The following is a 15,491-nucleotide window of genomic DNA, read 5'->3' on the forward strand; positions in this document are numbered from 1 at the left end:
AAGAACAGACGTTCCCTTTATCTAATTAGTATTGTGCTATGGGCTATTTGTGTCATCTTAAAGAATGATAATTATGTGTCACCTTTGCCGGGCGCGCTCAGTGGAACTGATTAACTCTGACACTTTGCACACTGCTTAACCTTCAGGACTGTTTGTAAAGGAACAATGCTTTTTAGCCTTAGCTATACAGCAGAATAGCTGTGCTGTGAATCGAGCTTTAAGCAGCCAATATTCATTAATATTCAGGCACATGTAATGTGATTTTCATTTGTAAATATCTGAAATATTGGATTTGGCGTATATCATTAGTCAGCTACATACGACACCAGCTAGAGAGAGATGCTGTCCAAACAGAAAGTAACTTTTTAAAATGTATTTTTATATTCACACACAATATTGATATGTTATAATAAGCACTGGCTAAGGCTGCAAATATTTCATACGAATTATAAAGGTACAGTCTTTTAAAACATGATTCCTAAAGTTTTTTAGATTTTTTTTTTTTTGTTCAAAATGTCAGTTTTTCAACCTTTGTGCTATTCAGACTGCCATCTCTTTGACGAGATCCATCACAATAAAGCCTCGGCTGCACTCCTGACATCTAGAAATGAAGGCAATGTTCTGTCTGTACCTCCCTTGGAAACGCAGCCAGACATTATAGGTGATTTGTCATCACTGACAGGTGTTTTAGGCAGCGCTCAGTGGAGCCTTAGTACCTTCTGTTCTCTGACACACACTGGCCTGCACTTCCAGGCTCAACCCATTTCCTTGCTCTCGGGCTGCAGCTGAGCGTTTTCAACCCTGGTTGGGCTGGAACAGAGCAGCCCTGGAAACAGGACATAGTGCTTGGCTTAAAGGCAGAGACACTAATTCATTACTTTCAAGTTGAATTCACAGTGGCTCATTACCATAGATTTTGTCGAAGCAAGATGGCATTAATAACAACACAGCCTTAAACTAAATTAAGCTTAGGAACTCTCACACTTGACTCATGCTATAAGTTTTCACATACTGAATTTTTAGGTGTAACTCTATAATAATCAGTAGAGAGTTAACAACATACAGATTACAGTTGTACAGACCATTTGGAGTGGTTTTAGATGAACCTTTATTCAGCCGTGGTCAGTACAGCAGGTGTATTCCTCTTTGCATTATTGTCATAGTGTCAGAGGCACACACAGAAAAGCTTATATCATTAACCAATTTTTTTTTAGGATTCAGCAAAATATTCAGACCTACTATTCAAAAGCCACACAAAAGACCAGAAACTAAAAAAATAGAAAAAATCAGCCATTGGAAAAACGAGCATTTTTCTTATTTTTCTCAGCCTTTCCATAAAAAAACAACGTTCACAAGGGTACACATGCTCTTCTCTGGTACTGATATTATCCTCTCAAGATCCGTGCCTTCCTTCCCCTGTCATTACATACAGCAGTGTGCTGTACCCAGGCACCCTTCATTACTTCATATTAAATTTAATTAAAATAAATTTACTTTAATTATGTAGATTAAAGGAAAGAAAGGGGAACAAATGTTTTACTATGACAGACTTAAAAGTGTGTAAAGATACCATTTAAAATTCAGCAGCAACCTCATTTCCCCTCTTTTCTGTTCCATCCACTCAGCATCACCAGCATGCTGATCTCTGGCCTGATCATCCATCATCTGCACCTCTTTCTATCTGGTTCATGTCTTAATAAGTAAGTTGATTCATATGCCACTGTGTGGCTTAACAAACAAAGGAATGGTCAGGTACAAGGACTGGATGGGAAATAAGAGCCAAAGAAGTTCTACAGAAAACTATTCAAGACCAGAGGTGGGTAGAGTAGCCAAAGAATTTACTCAGGTACGAGTGGCTGTACTTTAAAATAATATTACTCAAGTAGAAGTCAAAATAGTCATCCAAAATATAACTCAAATAAGAGTAAAAAAGTATTTGGTGAAAAGACTACTCAAGTACTGAGTAACTGTTATGATTGCAATGGCAATTTCCAATTTTTTTTTATTATAATAATTATATATTTGTATGTACAGTATGTATGTATGAACAGTATGTACGTATGTATGTATGTATGATTGGTGAAACAGTCAGGTGATAGATCTACCGGCTGCATGTGTAGAATTAATGGTCAGAAAGGTAAAGAGTCAAGTGTAGCTGAATGTAGCGGAGTAAGAGAAGCGTTTCTTCTTCACAAATCTACTAAGGAAAAGTAAAACGTATAGTGCAGTTAAACTACTCATAGGACTTTTTTTTTTCCATAAATGTACTCAAGTAAATGTAACAGAGTAAATATAACTCGTTAATACCCACCTCTTTTCAAGACAGTACAAGACTTTGCTCTTTGGAAGCAAAATATAAAGAAATAAGTGGTGGTTCAAGACTTTCGCACAGTTACTGTATGTATTAAAGGATATAGAACATTATATCAGAACCTATAAATCATTTGAGCATTTAATAAAATACATCTAACTTAATTAACCATGAGAAAGAGGTTCAGATGATGCCAGATGATCAGGCCGGTGATTAGTACAGTACTGTATACTGCTGATGGTAAAGGCTGAGCTCTTGGAACTGATAAGAGGGGAAATGAGGTTGCTGCCGAGGCTGTTACATGCAGTAAACAACCAATTTTTAAATTGTACTTTTCAGCCTGTCACAGTAAACCATTTGTTCACATTTAAAGAAAATTTGGTGCCTAATAGTTTTAGAAATATTTTTTTCATAATATTTATAAATGCTCCATTTACATTTACAGCATTTGCCAGACATTCAGGAAAAATGTCAGTGCAGCCTCTCCTAAAAAGGCATCAAGTACAATTTATGGCAAAATTTGAATGTTTTTCAAATTTATGAACCAATTTACAGCCTTTTTTTTGTTGAGAAAACATGCACATGAAACTGCATTCAGAGTTGGCGATTTAAGTTCAAGAGATGTGTCAGTTTTATGGCTGAAAGTTCTTTTTATTTAGATGTGAGCTTCTGACAGCCACATCCAGATTATTAATGTTATTTATTTGTATTTTCCGCACAACTGTTCAAGTAGTCCAAGTAACTATAATTCCATCTGAGGTCTGAATACTGATGTGGCAATTTCAACATACTTGGATTGTTCAGCTCTAAACATGTCCCTTTCACCATATGAATATTTGAGAATGATGTTAAAGAAGTGTTTCTATGCTTTCTAGTGTATAAGGAAAAAAACACAAAAAAACAAGATTATAACATTTAGCACAGAGACTCAATGGGCTTAAGTGTTTCCAGGGACGAACAGCATGAGGCTATAACTATAACCAAGAATTATACAAACTATTAGAATGAACTATGCCTACTAATAGAATAACCAGAAACAGACTCCCACCACCTACAGCTTTAAGGACTGGCCTATTATGCGTGTTATTACAATACAAATAAAGCCATCAGGTTTAGCACAAGAACAATCAGGAAGTTTATATTAAATCGTATCAAGCTGTATGAGTGCGTGTCAAATGTGCACAGAGACAAATGTTTACATCACTTCAGAAAAAAATCAGAAAATCACAAAACACATCATAAACTAATGAAGCTATGAGTAATAAATAATAACAATAGGTAGAGAAAGAAAATGCATCATGCTGGACACAAAATAAGTATAATATTTCCTTCTTAAATAAATCATATAAAATATCAGTATCCGTGCTTGCCAGTTTTCTCATTTTGAGTGCATCATTCATGAAACAAGCCAGGCTGCAGTCACCTTTATTCTCCGGAGTAATGATTTGTGAATTACACTAAAAGCGGGACCACATACCGTTTTACACAGGCAAGTCACGGCATTGGTGTGATGACTGTATCTGGATAAATTTTAATGAAAGCACTCATCAGAGACTATAGAGAGAATGAGGACGATCAAGCGTTTAGTATTCCAATCCACAGCCACTGACTTCTGGTAATATTCTCATCCGAAGGCTCGGTTGTCTCTATATGAGCTTGTCCTGTGGAATTTGTAATGCTTTTGATGACACACATATCCCTTCGTTAACAGGAAAGGATGTTTCAGAAGGGCATAAATACGAGCATTCTTTGACCCGAACACCTTATGTGTCCAATTATGAACTACCTCTCGGCTTGCTGCTGGATGAAAACTTTTGCACAGGACCTACAAAACAGAATTTACAATGTAAAAAAAAAAAAAAAAGGTCTAGAACTGAGTTCTGAATTATAAACAGAAGCAAAACATGCAGAATAAATCAAAACTGACATAATATTATTACAAATAATTCAATAAGAGCAGTGAAACATGCACAAATTCTTGATAGCATGGAGGTACAGTATGATTGTTTTTTATGAATGCACTGCTGCATAAACTGCATAAATGTAACAGCCTCTTATAAAAATCAAAATATTTAATCTACATACACTCGCATCACTTGATCTTGTTAAGCTACTATATGTTTGTAATCTCATAATAAAATTCTACATAATTCTTTAAAGTAACAAATTTTAACATCGATCTACCGTAAATTGTTATTATTAGTAGTAGTAGTTTTATCAGCGCTTTTTGATCAAGGCTGCTGTCACTGCTGTGCAGGTTACAGTACAGGTTACAGTACATCAATTCATTTGTAACTGCGGTGCGAGCAAAAATGGATGCCCCACCTGTGATTTGCACGAAAGAAGTGCGCCGAGCAGTGATTCATTCGGTCTGAGGGTGAACCTGGTGCCAAAACAACTCACAAAATTTTTTTAACTGATACTCAAAGTCAGGGAAGAGAATCATTACTGGTGACGAGACATGGATAGAGACATGGATGGAGCCTAAGAGTAAAAGGCAGAAAATGTAACGGAAACATCCTCAATCACTGACCAAGGAAAAGTTCAAGTCAACCATCAGATCTGGTCAGTTGGCGCTTACAACTTCAACAATCAACAGTGCTTGTTGAAGAGCTGAAGCCTAAACTTCAGATTAAACACAGAGGACTGCTATCCAAAGGGCTTGTGATCTTGCATGACGATGTACATGCTACAGTACTGTATATTAGCAGCAGCACGGTGACTTAGTGATTAGCACTGTCGCCTTGCACTTCCAGGGTTCAAGGATTCCAGCCTTGGTGTGCATGGAGTTTGCATGTTCTCCCTGTGCTTGGTGGGTTTCCACAGGGTACTCCGGTTTCCCCGCACAGTCCGAAGACATACGGATTAGGCTAATTGGCATTCTCAAATTACCTGTAGTGTGTGAAGGAATGAGCGAGTGTGTCTGTGCCCTGAGGTGGATTGGCACCCTGTCCAGGGTTTATCCCCCTGGCGGAATTGGGGATCGACCCGCCAATCTTTCGATCAGTAACTCAGTGCCTTATTCCTCTGAGCCACAACTGCCACTTTTTTCTTCTGCCTTTTATATAATAATAACCTGACTTATTAACTTGCCAATTATCTCATCAACTTTTTGCTGTGGAGGACCTTGTTTAAGGTGTTGATGGCTAATCCGTAGAGTGAATTATGGAAAGCATGCGCATAACCTGATTTGCATGGGTACCAGATACTTGGAGACAGAAAAGCCATACTGTGTCCTTAATGTTTTTATAATGAGACCATCTGGTGTAAATTGCATACCTCCTTTCTGGTTGATATACAATCCGTGTTATTCCATGAAATGTTATGCTGACTGTTTTTGGAGTGATTAATGCCGTTCTGCTGCTGGGCTACTTATGCCATGATAGAACCTCTTTTACTGCATCTTCATAGAAAGAAGTCGAATCCCATTCAGCTGGGGTTTTTATGTTACAGAAAACTGACTTTTCAGGGTGAATCGTGGATCCTTACTATGCTGTCTGGTGAAGTTACACTTAGCAAATGCAGTTGCTAATGAGAAAGCGATGTAAAGTAGGCTTTCTAGTCTTAGCCTGCAGCTTAGTTCTCATCACTGCTCATTTGCCACTTCTAGTTAAAAATGCTGAAACACTCTGCTGTTCTGCTGGAGGATAATGTAGCTTGAAAATTATGTACTTACCAGGTTGTCTGATTTAATGAAACGCTATGACGTTGGCTGATATATGGTGGTTGCACTCATGCAGCAATTATACATCCTTTCAAATATGGATTTCTGCTCATGTTTCAGACTGATGAACTTAACCCGTTCTTTCTACACCGTCTGACTGGTGTACTGTACGACCACCTGTAGTCCTCTTTATACGAGATGTGGGACTATTTATTGCTTATTTTGTGTATGTGCATCAGCAGTTAAGGCTGGCTTAGTCTCCAGCGCCTGAGGCGTGTAAAACCTCTCTGTTTGACTTGTTCTTTGTTCACAGTCAACTGTTTCATGGCTCGTTCTTATCTTCAGAAACGCTCTGTCTGTTTCAACACAAAAAAAAAAAGGAAACTGCCTGCCAGGCTTAAAAAGACATTAAGACCTCTTTAGACTGCTGAACACATGCCTGCAGAACATGATCTCTTGGACCTTTTACTTTTTCCACTCCAGAGCCAAACTTACTTCTTTTTTTTTTTTTTGCTTTGCAGAAAGATAAGCTAATTTGAAACACCAAATGATAGTTTTGAACAAATTCTGTAATAAGCTGCATTACTTTATTTGTTTTATCAGTTCAACATACTGGTAGTTTGTTTGATTTGAAGATACTTCCTCACTTGCTGAACTAGATAAAGCAGTGCAATGTTTTGCTTACTGTGCATGAAAGCAAAGCAACTCAGGGATGAATAGTATAAATGACTTAGCAGGGCTAAAACCCCACAGTATTTCAATTATTAAAGATAGAAGGTAGATACATGTCTTAGGGTGGAGAACAGTTTTTGGATTATTATTGAACTAAGATTGTTTGGCCCTTGTCAAAGTCACTCAAATCCTTATGCTTGCCCATTTTTTCTGCTTCCAACACATGACCTTTAAGGTTCACTTGCTGCCTAATATATCCCACCTGTTTTTAGGTGCTATTGTAATGAGATAGTAACTGCATCTTCTGTGACAAGCACCAATTTGTTAGATGACTTGAGCAGAGCAACTCCAAAACTGCAGCTCTGAGCACTGGACATGTGGGACGTTTGTGGTCTGCAGTGGTCAGGATCCACCTAAAGGAAGTACAACCGGTGAATGGTTATGAATGGCCAAAGCTCACTGATGCACCTATTGTAAGGAGTGAAGGCTGGCCCGTGTAGTCCAATCCAACAGAAGAACTACTGTAGCTTGGATTGAGAAAAATGTTAATGCTGGTTCTGATAGAAAAGTGTTAGAACAGATAGTGAATCGTTGGGGGGCCTACTCAATATTATTGGGACGGTGGTTATAATGTTATGACTGTGTGTAGCAGTGGTTGGGTATTAGAAATGCTGCTATGGGAATGACACCATGGCATTGGTTCTAACCACTGGCATAGCCCTATCCCTGTAAGTTCCTGGTTATCATTATGAACTAATGTTAGCTGGGACCACAAACATGCTGTTTTTCCAAAGAAGTAAAGCATTATGCTCTCTTTCATTTAAATAAGAACTTTCTTGCTTTGTATTCTCAGTTATCCAACCTGCTGGGCTTCATAGCTTAGCACAGAGGTGAGCTAAACTTTGCTATCCATGTATTGTCTACGCAGGCTTTAGTGGGCTTAAGTGATTTTGATCCATGTGCTTGGATTCTTCCATCCATCCATCTTTTCATTCTACTGGTAAGGGTTATGGAGAATCTAGAGCCTAACATAAAAATAAGGTGTAAATGAATACACCATAGACGGACCAATGTCTTACAGTCAACACACACACTCACACACACCTAGCAGCAATTTATACCGCCTAATACATCTAAGGTGAGAGGAAACAATAACAGCTGCATTATAGTTTTCTGTAAATACACATTGCTTTCTTTTCACCCCATCTAGTGAGGATTTATACGGTACTGCTTTGTATAAACAGAGCCTTTATTGTCTGGAGTAATAATCCTGCATTATGATACAATTAATTACGATGCATCCATGGGTAGCAGTGGAGCTCTCAGAAGACATGGGGGTGTAATTGTAATTGCGTGATCAGCAGCAGTCCTCAGATGTTGTTAAGGACATCTTGAACAATGCTGTACTGAATGTCAGCTCCTGATTTACTGATATCAAGTAAGAATAAACAGATGTAACATTTCCTTAATGGCTGAGCACTGGACTGTGACAAACAGAGAGGTCTGACTTACACGACTTTTTTGCTTCTGTCTGTCTGTGGAGATTTACCTTTGGGACACATTTAAAGGTAATAAAGTGCACCTCGTCCCTTGTTCCACAGACTAAGTAGTGCCCTTAGAGAGGGATTTGGGAATTAACCTATTATTATAGAATTATCTAATGTTTAAAATGTGAGTTTTGGCAGGAAGCTGCTCTCCACTCTCTCCAGTACGAACCTCCTTTCACCCATGCTGGCGGATGACGGTTTGTGTAATCTATGATTGTTAGAATACCTGTGTAGCGGAGTGAAACATATAGTTTAATGTCCCAGTGCTATTATCTCACAACTCATGGAACGGCTCTTGACCAATCAGATTACTTAGTTGGAACTAGCAGTTATAATGTTCAATATGTAATGTACTGAAATGTCCTTAAGACATTAAGTTACGACCAGTTATCACTTACATAAAAGCAGGTCTCTGGAGGCAAACTTGTTTCATCATTCAAGCTGCAAAGAAACAAATGAATGAAGTAACTGATGTATCAGCTGCACGGTTGCAGAGTGATTAGTGAAGTAGCCTCGTTTCCTCTGAGTATTCTGGTTTTCTTCCACAGACCAAAGACATTAGGCTAATTGGCATTCCCAAATTAGCTGTTTTGTGTGTGCATGTACTGTACATATGCACTTTGATGGATTGGTCTGGGTGTACTGCGCCTTGTGCCCAAAGTCTCCTGGGATAAGCGGTATAGGAAATGTATGAATGAATGAATGAATGAAAGGAAAGCTCAATTTTATATAGTTACATTACAAGCAACATACTGTATTTTTCTCATATGCTTATTGTTGGATTTTAATTGTATTTATTAATTATTGTATGTTAGATTATGTAGAACGTAACAAGACTTTGTTTATCACTATGCAATCAAGCCTGTGGTTATCAGAAAATAACATACAATTTATTAAGCACATTGGTTTAAGAGCCAGCCTTAGCTACTGAACACAGCATTTCCATTTGAAATTAAAGCACTTAAAATACACTTTATGTAAATCCAGTTATTGGGACTCAGACCATCTCTTTGGCTGCGATTTCGTGTTAACCTCCATGCCCTATACCCCTGCAGACCTGACCTCTATCTTTAAAGCTGGCTGGCGCTGCACCATCGGGATAGATCTAGAGTGGGGAGGAATGATGAATAGCAGATGTTTCTTGATTGCTCATGCCATTTGTCATACACCTGTCTGGGTTTGACTGCCGAGACCTCGACACTGTGTCACTGTCTCAGGCTGGATAGCCGCAGTGCATTGTGCCGTCTCAGCACGGCTTGGCTCGCCAAATCCCTCTTCTTCGATTGAGTCATATTTCTCCTCCTAGCGCTAAATAAAAGAAATCTGGACAGCTGGTGTTTCTTCTCTTTTGCTTTTTGACTCACGGGCAAGGTCAAATAGATAGATGCGGCAGTGTGGCTTTTAGAGTAAGCAGCTTCAGGGTGAGGTTGTAATGACTGAGTTATGTCATCCCATAGCGCAGACTGGTTTTTGAACAGAAAGTCACAAAACACAATGCTGCTTTTCCTGGAGATTTGCAAGCTTGTTTAGTACTGCTGTTTATAGAATATTTACTCTTAATGCGTGACCAGCATTAAAAATGCACCCACGCCATTTAGGAATAATTAATTATAGTATGTTTAAAAAGGCAAACATCTCATATGTCTTTTCCATTTGTGGGTTAGACATGTGAAGTCACAATAATAGAAGGCAGTTTAGATAATATGTGTCTGTGTGTGTTTACGTGTACGCGACAGCCTGAGATGAACTGACAACCTCCTGCTGCTCTTCACATCTTACATGCACTCCTGTTTTTTCAACCTGAAAGCCTGGGTTAATCTGCCATTTTCAGGCCAACTGCTACTATACATTATGCACCCAAGATTGAATTTTTCAAAGGAAAAGTGGGAGTTACATAAAGCTATCACATGTAACATTATTATCCACTTTACCACGTCGTGCTTCCTTCATACTCTCTTAAAAATGTTGAAAGAGATTTTTTCCTTTTGGCTTTGATGGCCTGTATGACAGTTTTTTTTTCCCCCTCCGGAAGAGAACATCTGGAGCATGTAGATTTTAAGTGCATCATTTCATCATTTTCTTTCTCAGCTGTACAGAATCTACTATACAAACAAGTCCAAACAATTTGCATTGATTATAAAATGATGCAGTCTGTAATTTTAAGAGTAATGAGCTTGCAAATGCTTGATTGTGATTTGAAATTAGCAGGAACATGAAGACTTATTTTTAACACTGTAAGATCCTTTTGCAATTGCAAGCTGACTATGTTTAGCTGTACACTCGAAAGCAATACGAATGAGGCTAATGATAAAAAAGAAAAAATATTGTCATGGAATCTTTTTGCATAACCTTTTGCATCATGCAAAATCGACTTTATTAGCTTTGCATCTCTGAAAAGTCTTTGTTATGAAGCTTTCTATAAATCTAAATACATTTATATGCTTGATTTTTATTATTCAAAGAACAGAAATGTATGGAATTGGACAGTTTTTTTAAAAATCATTGACTAAAACTTAGAAATGGGATCTTTACACTCTATACTTTAATATTTGCAGTATTGCATTTATTTAGAAGTTTTTTTTTTTTTTTTTTTTAAACTAAGCTACTTGAACAAAGTGGCACTTTCAGGCTGCGGCTCATCGGCTCCATCGAACAACAGGCGGCGTGATTAAGCTGTCGGCGTTTCTCTGCCTGCTCAAAGGAACGTTAGTAGAAGGCAATTACAATTTTGATTAGACACAGTGATAGTAAACAGCAGAGGGTGGAGGCTGGAGCAAGATGTTGACCACAGGAGATAAACTAAACTTCTTAATGTGTCCAACGTCTCTCGCAGCAAAATCATCACTGCGGAGTGAGGGCCTGTAGTTTAGTGTACTCAGGACAAAGTTGTCCGTCTCATCATCTCTAAATGATAGAACTCAGATTTAGTTAGTAGTTGTTTTTTTTTAGAATGACACCCAACTCATGTTTTAAGAAGATTTCTTTATAGTCATTGTGTTAATGAGATTAAAACAAATGCATCTCAGCAGGATTTCTGTTTTGGCAGGAATATAAGGAATCACATATGAAAAAGGTGAGCTGTAATTTATATAAATAAAAGAAAGGTTTTGTCTGTACATTGGTCAGAACTCAGCTTTTTCCATTATATTCCTATGTTTTATAAATTGGAAGACCTAAACCCAGCATTAGAAAAACAATCTGTACGACCGCCCAGCCTGCTTTGGTCACAGCATCACATAAAACTGGCTAAACAGAAGTTAATCAAAATGTTGAGTAGAAGTGAAGTTATGAACAGTTATGTACCAGATTATGATATATATATATGTTATCTGAAATAACAGAGCTCATGTGGAATAAGTAAGTTTTAATGCGCTAGAGTCCTGTTTATCTGATCTACTTTTTTGATTTCTTATTTGTGATCCACTCTCCGATTACCGAACAGGGAGTGTATCTGGCTGATGACGACAGAAGTACAATTTATTGCAAACAAGGTGTAAGATACTCAACCTATAAATATTTTAAACTGCAGATGATTCTTCCATACAGAAAGACAGGCAGACATGTACATGGGCTTCAACCTGTAATAATAAAATCACTGATTATATTAGAGCTAATCAGCTTATTTTTATCTTTAACCTTTATCTCTTTCTAAAAACTCTTTACCCGTCAACGACACGTACTACCTCTAGAATAAAATAATACAGGCTGGGTGTCAGGAGTGATGCTTAACACTGATACAGCGATTTGCCAGTAATTGACAACAATTGAGAATTTAACTAAAAAATCATGAACATAATGCGTTTAAACTGTTCATAGTTATATGTTAGGTTTTGCAACATCCATGGATTTTTTTTTTTAAAGGCTAAATTTAAACAGTAACATGAAAATTATGACTATAGCAGGGCTATAATCTGTAGGCTAATGCTACAATCTAACTAATGCTTGAAAAGAAATGGATAAAAGACAACAACACTGATGGATTATAAATAGATTGACTAATCAAACGAAATAAGGTGCAGGTGGAGATAATTGACATCATGTGACTGTGACACGTGAGGTGCAATGGATACTGGGAAATGGAGTCTTAACACAAGCAGCAACTAAAAGTCCTACAAAACCAAAAAGTCAAAATGGATTAAAAAAAGTTCCTGCTATCACTTACATGATATCAATGATGAGCGATTGTTATCTTAACAGCGTCTTCTTTTTCTCTTTTGAAGTTAATGAGACACAAAAAAGTTAATGTGAGTGTGTTACTCTTCTGAAGACAGGGAAACTTTCCAAAGCACAGAGACTTTTACAAGTTACCGAACTCAGAGACGACAGATCTGTTTTGATGTTGTTGGTTTTTTTTTTTTTTTTTTTTTTTACTAAAAAGTCGATTTATAATGGAGGCCACTTAACATTAAGGTCAATCATGCATTAGCTGTTACTATAAAAATAATAAGTGATTAGAATGACCGCAGTAATAGAAATCTATTGTTTATGGTTTATCAGGAAATACTATCCTCATTGCTGGATGTCTATAGAACATGCAAATGGCTCATGCTCTGTGAGCTTGGAGAAGTGGGTTTACTGTAAATTTATCCCCCCAAATTTTCAGCAAAAGAGAAAAAGCACACTATTTTATGAACATTAAGAGTGAGGGTGTGGGCAATGGGCTGTGTGTACCTGAGCTGCTGCTAGCTAACAGCTCTGATGCAGCATTGTGAGATCGTTTGTCCAAAAGCTCATTTTTGTTTGGATTAGTTCGCTCTATCTTAATTAGATTTTTTTTTCCACAAGAAGCCATAATTTGCCGTGTGTCAGAATGCAGATGGCGATAAATAATTTTTCCCAGACTGACAATGCAAAGGCCTCTCAAGCCCTACTCTGCCTCTGATTGGCTTAATATTCTTGGCCTAATCAATTATCACTCATCCCTAAACATAACACAAAACAACTAACAAAGGAAGGAACAATAGCTTGCATGCAGCACGTGACTGCTTATCAGGGTGGTTGTAGAATTGGGTTTGCACAGTGTCGACTGAGAAATATGTAGGTATATGCCTGGGGTTACCCTGCAGCATGCTTTCTCATGCAGTCTGCATGGGGCTTGGTGAAAGGACGACATATTTACTTTGTGTTTACTCTGAGTTTTGGCCTATAGGACTTGATTGTTCTGTGAATAACCCAGAGAACATTCTGACACATCCCTGTCTGCGTAGGTGTTTGTTTCTTTCCCAAACAGAAACGTGTTGAAGCAAAGCTTACAGAACTAGCAGTTAATTTATAAAATTTAACCCACGTTATTGACTGTAAGTTGCCTGTATGTTCACCCAGGTCTCCTTAAGGTTCACTGGTCCAAAACCATGCATGCACTGGAGGTGGTCTGGCTAGGTGAAGGTGTGTGTGCGTGTTGCCGTGCAACAGCCAGGTGCAAATTCCCCTGAGTTACTTGGTACTGTGGGCTCCAGACCTACGGCAAGCCTGAGCATGATAAAGTGTTAACTGAAGGGGAAGAATTGAATCTGTTAGTCTTAATGTTAACATTTCAACAGCCAGTGAGCACAAAGGGAGAACAAGAATCAGCAACATGTCAAAAATGGCATTTAGCATGTTGTGATAAAAGGCCCTGATTCAAATAGGAGATTTACAGGTTTTGTCCCATAGACTTCACCCTGAGCATAGCCTTTGTCTCTGTAGTTAGGCTTATTTTAGGTTTCGATTGTGGAAATAAAAAAACATTGTGCATCAGTATAATTAGAAATACTTGTTATTATTAAATTAAATCGCTGAGTGACCCATGTTCTTGGAACTTTATCTTACTGTACATTTTAATGCTGAATAGTTAAATACTACATTTTGCCTGTTTCATTATTACTCATGTATATTTCATATATATTTAATAATACAGTATTATAGCATATAATTTGTATGGTGATTCAATGATTTTGTGTTATTTAACCTTTTTAACTCTTAAATATAAAAACATGTATTTACCTATTTTCAAGATGTTTTATTTACTGAATGAAACCATGAGCCTGTTTTTTTTAACACTGTTGCTGATGTATGAGAAATGCAGCTCGAAATGAAGACAGACACTGAAATGCTCCAGGTTTTTAATTCTGAGCTAATCAAAATGACCCCAGCTGATTATAGTTGAAGGTCGAATAGCTTTGTGTGCCATTGAAAAGATGATAAGCTTCACCTGATTGAGTTTACAAGACATGTAAGAAGTGTGTGTGTGGGGGGTGATCCTTTTCCAAATCAGTGATTCTGTTTTTAAATTTCCTTCTATTTTATTCTGGCATGTTTTTATTATATCTTCCACTTGGAGGGTAAAAGTTGCACTTAGTAAATACAGCTTAATAAAACCAAAACTGTGTATGTCTTCATTTTAGGCTGCAAAGCAAAAAAAATAAAAATAATAATATATATATATATATATATATATATATATATATATATATATATATATATATATATGCATTTTGCTCCTACATAAGTAACAGGGTTAAAAAAAAACAGGTTTGAGCTATTTCCTTGAATTAGAGTTAAGTAATAAAACAAATTTTGGTTAACTAGCAACCATGTCAATTGCGTAAATACCTAAAAAGCAATAGAATTGTTACTTTTTAGTCTATATTTTAATGAACAGTATTTTAGGGTAATCTTAAAAGTCAATAGTACAGCATAGTTCATTGTAAATACATGACGGGAGAGATCTTTTCTTCTTCCCATAAGCTTTAGTAGACTTTTTTTTTAAGTATTGAATGTGTTGGTGAAATGTTTATATATGACATAGAATGCATAGAAAGCATGAGAGGTTAAATGGATTCACACTTTAATGAAGAAATATTTTTGAAATGTTTTAATGATTAAGTTTCAAGGTAAAGTATAAACTCCACATTGCTGTGGATGTTTTATTAACATTTCAAATTTCTTGTTAAAATGAAAGAGTATTTTATCTTAAATAACATGCATTCCAATTATTAAAAAAAATTAAACAAATGGCAATCCAGTCACTTAATCATCTGCTTACGAGATTATTGCAAAAGTTTCCATCCATCTTAGATGTAAAGTAAAAAAAAAATCTAACCTCTATTTTATTTATCCCCAGTTTTCTAACTCCATGTTTAATTTATTGGTACACTACCTGAGCAGAGAAAAAGGCACACACTCTAATACTTTGTTGGATCACTTTAGCTTTGATTGCATCACACATTCTCTGTGGCATTGTCGCAATAATGTTTATACAATGTCATGAGATTTATTTTTTTTATGATATTATTTTTTTTTGTAAGTCGCTCTGGAT

The sequence above is a fragment of the Clarias gariepinus genome, chromosome 15, assembly GCF_024256425.1.
Source record: "Clarias gariepinus isolate MV-2021 ecotype Netherlands chromosome 15, CGAR_prim_01v2, whole genome shotgun sequence".
Classification (NCBI taxonomy): Eukaryota; Metazoa; Chordata; class Actinopteri; order Siluriformes; family Clariidae; genus Clarias; species Clarias gariepinus.